The sequence below is a fragment of the Triticum aestivum genome, chromosome 1B (assembly GCF_018294505.1).
Source record: "Triticum aestivum cultivar Chinese Spring chromosome 1B, IWGSC CS RefSeq v2.1, whole genome shotgun sequence".
NCBI classification, from domain to species: domain Eukaryota; kingdom Viridiplantae; phylum Streptophyta; class Magnoliopsida; order Poales; family Poaceae; genus Triticum; species Triticum aestivum.
In genome coordinates, this window is record NC_057795.1 from 325458985 (window position 1) to 325464968 (window position 5984).

The following is a 5984-nucleotide window of genomic DNA, read 5'->3' on the forward strand; positions in this document are numbered from 1 at the left end:
ACGAGATCTCCAACATCGAATATCATGGGTTGCTTGTTGATCTTGAGCTTGTTTGCGAGTCGTTGTACTTGGTGGTCGATTGTGTGCCTTGTATCTTCATGCATCTTCTTGAGGTAGCTCACTCCTGCACTCGCTTCCATGTTGATGCGCTCTTGTAGTGGTAGAGGAAGAATGTCCAATGAGGACAACGGGTTGAAACCGTAGACAACCTCGAAGGGGGACTTGCCGGTAGTGGAATTTCTTGCTCGGTTGTACGCATACTTGAAGGAAATATGCCCTAGAGGCAATAATAAAGTTGGTATTTATATTTCCTTATATCATGATAAATGTTTATTATTCATGCTAGAATTGTACTAGCACAAATGCCCATGCGTTGCAACGGGAAAAAAACAACAGTTCCTATGAGTGGGCCAGGTCAAGCAACTATGCCATAAGACAATGGATGGATCGTTGATCGGGACATGCATGGCTATGATTCCCAATAAATTGATCTGACTGAAGAGCGTAACTTTATTGTTAATTCATTCTTTAGATAACTACTGATACATTCTAAAATTTAAAAGTAGAACATGAAATAAAGAGCAATATCAACAAATCTAAATTAATAGCCGCAGCAAGCTAACCAATCGAGTGTGATAGTTGCAGTAAGAATCTATTCAAAAATAATAATGCAGCAAGCATAATCAGCTCATATTTTTTAGTTAGGAAATATTTTTTTGTGTGGAACTCGCGTCAAAACGTATTTTATTAGGAAAAAATTATAGACACTTATCTTTTCTTGGAGGAATTCATATTAAATGTTTGATGCTTCCTGGGTTTGAATTGAATATGTAAATATATTCCATGAAAAAAAGAATTTGTAAAATATATGCTCGATACCCTGAACTGAAGCTATGACTCTGAATTCTCCCTCATGTTACTTCCTATGTTTATTATCTATATCTATTCCGTGCTTCTTTTAACTCAAAGAAATATAGTCAATTTAGTTCACAAATGACATCAAGATGACCAAATCATATGTTCAAGTCACAGCCCACCCCTCGTCCCCTACTATGCAACCATACAATTAGAGATGCGTACCAGAGCACTGAAGCGAACAAAAAAAAGCCCACGGATGCTTCCTTCCTGATGCATGTTGTTCTTGATGCCGAAGGACCGTGGCTTGTGTAGAGAGCAGACCATGAGATAATTACGCACACCAAGCCCAACACGCTGGACACACGCCACACACATGACGATGGAGACACATGCAGCCGGCCAGCATGCTTTGCCGCCCGAGTGGTGCACATGAGCGCGCTTCGCACGTCACGCTCGCTAGACACAGTTACTGGACGCATGTGGCACACCAGCACAGCCGTTGTCCTCGTCAAACCCACCATCTGCTGCTAGACAACGGACGTCTCGGACGTCTCATCCTCGTGTTCCCTTCTTCCTCCTCTCCAATCGGGAAATACTAATTCCCTCGAAAGATTAGGCGGGCGCGTAGGCGACGGACGGTCTGAGCATTGCCAGAAAGCGCCACAGGGCTCTGAGACTTGCTTCTCAACTACTCCCAAGGTTTGCCGCCTAGCCCTCCTCTTCCACCCTTTTCGCTCACGGGCGGCAGGAGGGACAAAGCACCCTGTGGAATTTTCCTCATCGTATGCCTCCTCTCGTCCGATGGCTCCATCTTCTAGTCCAGCTCTACCGCCGGATCCACCTTTTGCCTTCTCTTTCATGAGCCAGTATTTATTGGAGGGTTAGAGACGACAGCCAGGGTTGTGGAGATTGGTGTCTCGTGTAGGAAACAAACATGAGCGGGGAGACCGGGAGTGCTTGCGAACGAAAAGACTCCAAGTGGGCAACATATATAGGACAAAAAATATCACCTAAACGGGGCGGACGAAAATAACAACGCAACGGGGGATATATATATAGATTAGTACCACTTTGGATATAAAAAATAAATATAGACGTGTTGAAGAAAAAACCCTGAAAGCGTTAATTCACGGGAAGAAACGTATTGTGACGGTGAATCCACGGAGTCAATCCGTGCTTTATTATTAGGGAAAGATAGCAAAAAATCCCATGCGTTGCAACGGAGCCTATATATATTTGATGATTCAATATAATTCATGTCTAAATATACATAGCAAAAGAGTCCATGCGTTGCAACGGGAAAAAAATATCTCACATGGTTCAAGATTTTAGGTGTCTTTTTCTATTTTTTCACGTGGCCATAAAAGTGATTTCATGAATCTAGACTGGTTCTCTAGATTTCTTGTCATAATATAATTATTATATTGTTTGCCCTATGTTATTTTTGCATTGCATCATGTCATCGTGCCATTTAATATACCACACCTTTTTAAAAACTATAAACATCTTCAGAATTTAATATGAGCACCCCTTCTATATTTTAAATTTAAGTGCTTTCTTTTTCCGTTCCAAACTTCTCCAAATCCTATGCATTTACTAGTTGAAGTTTGCTCTCCAAACATTGCCACTGACTCTTGTTGTATTTATCCAAGCTCCACCAAAATTTCCATAAATTTTGGACACTTCTAAAACCTAGGCCTATTTCAAACCCATTTTAATTAAATTTAGATGATTTGGAATCTAATTGCCAAATCATGCCGACAACCAGTTTTCTTGGGTCACACATATTTCAAGGAAGATCCCCGCAAAAAAAATATTTCAAGGAAAGAAAATTTATCCCTTGCACATATTCATCCCCTAACCCTCTCTATCTCATATCCTTTTTTGTAAAAGAAAATAAGAAGAAGAGCAGCAGCGCAGCCTAGCAGCTCGGTCTGCTCTGCAATCGGCCCACCAGCGGCCCACCTAAACTTTAACCCTAATCCAATCCCCTCGTCCTCCTCCATGATCCCACTCTCCCTCGTTCCCCTCGAGAGCCACCTCTACTAGTCCCGCCAGCGCCATCAACTGCTAGTCCCGCCAGTGCCGCCATCTTCCCCCGCTCTAGACGGCAAGGCAGACCGCGCCACCATCGCGTCGTTCCTCGCGCTGCTGCCCCGCCACTCCTGGCGCCCTCCCGCAGCTCGCCCGAGCCGCTGGCTCTGCTGCACGCGGCTATGGACGCCCCCCGCCTCCAGTGGTCCTCCGCTCTGGACTCCCTCCCGTTAGTTCTTGCACACTGTTATGATGCTCCAGCCGCCTCCGCCTATAATCCGAGGATCCGCGCCGTCAGGAGGCCGATATCCTGCGCAGTCAGGCACCCCCTTTTCCTCCGTGGCTCCTCTCCTCATCCGTCCGCACCCAGCCTCCCCGCCTTCTCTTCTCTCTCTCCGACCCCCCTCTCTCCTTCTCTCTAGTCCACGCGCAGCCAAGCCAGGCCCATCCGAGCGACGGAAGGAGCTTCCACAAGGACGTGCGAACCCAGATTAGTACCACCTCGTTTATATTACGATTTTGTCTTTATAAATCGTAAAAGCGTATTATGACATGAGAAGAAAGCGTATTGTGACGGTGAACCCGACAAAGTCAATCCGTGCTTTATTATTAGGGAGAGATTAATTGGAAACTTAGTATATGTGTGAATACATAGACAAAACATAGTGTCCCTAGTATGCCTCTACTTGACTAGCTCGTTAATCAAAGATGGTTATGTTTCCTAACCATAGACATGTGTTGTCATTTGATGAACGGGATCACATCATTAGAGAATGATGTGATCGACAAGACCCATCTATTAGCTTAGCATAATGATCATTAAGTTTTATTGCTATTGCTTTCTTCATGACTTATACATGTTCCTCTGACTATGAGATTATGAAACTCCCGAATACCGGAGGAACATCTTGTGTGCTATCAAACGTCACAACGTAACTGGGTGATTATAAATATGCTCTACAGGTGTCTCCGAAGGTGTTTGTTGAGTTGGCATAGATCGAGATTAGGATTTGTCACTCAGTGTATCGGAGAGGTATCTCTGGGCCCTCTCGGTAATGCTCATCACTATAAGCCTTGCAAGCAATGTGACTAATGAGTTAATTACGAGATTATTCATTACGGAATGAGTAAAGAGACTTGCCGGTAACGAGATTGAACTAGGTATGAAGATACCGATGATTGAATCTCGGGAAAGTAACATACCGATGACAAAGGGAACAATGTATTTGGTTATTGATCGGAGATGTGTCTCGATCATGTCTACATAGTTCTCAAACCCGTAGGGTCCGCATGCTTAACGTTTGATGATGATTTGTATTATGAGTTATGTGTTTTGATGACTGAAGTTTTTTTGGAGTCCCGGATGAGATCACGGACATGACGAGGAGTCTTGAAATGGTCGATAGGTAAAGATTGATATATTGGAAGGTTACATTCGGACACCGGAATGGTTTCGGGAAGTACCAGATAAGTTTCGGAGTACCGGGAGGTTACCGGAACCCCCCGGGGGACTATTGGGCCTTCATGGGCCCTAGTGGAGAGAGGAGGCCGGCGGCCAGGTGGAGGCGCGCGCCCCCCAAGCCCAAACTGAATTGGACTAGGGGTGGGGGCGCGGCTCCCCTTTCCTTCTTCTCCTCCACCTCTTTCCCCTTCCCCCCTTCTCCGGAAAGGAAGGGGGAATCCTACTAGTACTGGGAGTCCTAGTAGGACCCCCCCTTGGCGCGCCCCTCTAGGTCGGCCGCCTCCTCCCCCCTTCTTTATATACGGGGGCAGGGGGGCACCCCAAAGCACAATAGTTATTCTCTTATTCGTGTGAGGTGCCCCCCTCCACCGTTTACTCCTCCGGTAGTATCATCGCAGTGCTTAGGCGAAGCCCTACGCGGATCACATCATCAACACTGTCATCACGTTGTCGTGCTGACGAAACTCTCCCTTGACCCTCTGCTGGATCAAGCGTTCGAGGGACGTCATCAAGCTGAACGTGTGCTGAACTCGGACGTGTTGTACGTTCGGTGCTAGATCGGTTGGATCATGAAGACGTTCGACTACATCAATCGCCTTAACATAATGCCTCTGTTTTCAGTCTACGAGGGTACATGAACACACTCTCCCCCTCTCGTTGCTATGCATCTCCTAGATAGATCTTGCGTGATCGTAGGATTTTTTTGAAATTGCATGCTACGTTCCCCAACAGTACTCGGTGATGGGTAGACACTCTTCCGACTCCTTGATGTTCCTCTTGATCAACACACATAGTAGAGTGGAGAGCGTTCAGTTCATCACCTCCGTTTGGCCATCGATTTGAGGATGGTATGCCCAGGAGAACAAGAGCTTGATTCCGAGCTTGGCGCATAGAGTCTTCCAAAAGTAACTCAAGAACTTGACGTCGCGGTCTGAGACAATCGTCTTTGGCACTCCATGGAGTCGCAAGATTTCCCTACAAAAAAGATTTGCAATATGTGAAGCATTGTCTATCTTGTTGCATGGGATAAAATGAGCCATTTTAGAGAATCGGTCCACAACAACAAACACAATTTTTTTGCTATTTCTAGTTCAAGGCAAACCAAGCACAAAATCCATGCTAATATCTTCCCATGGGTGATATAGAATTGTAAGTGGCATATAGAGACCATGGGATTGATCTTTTGACTTAGCTTTGCGACATGTCGAACATCGGTTGATGAAGCATGAGACGTCGTGGAACATCTTGGGCCAAAAAAAGTTCTTGGAGAGCGTGGCGAATGTCTTGTCGCGTCCAAAGTGTCCCATTAGTCCTCCTCCATGAGCCTCTTGCAAAAGTAACAAATGAAGAGAAGACTCGGGGATACATAGTTTGTTAGCTCTCATATGATAATCATCCTTGAGGTAATAGCGTTCCCAAGATGTATGCATCAAACATTTGGCATATGTAATAGCAAAAGTAGGATCATGCGCATATAAGTCTTTTATGTGCTCAAAACCAATGACATTCAATTCTAGTTTTAGTAACAAGCATGCATTTGCTGGAAAGCGCATCCGCCACAACATTCTCTTTTCCCTTAAGGTACTTGATGACATAAGGAAAAGACTTTATGAATTCACTCCACTTAGCA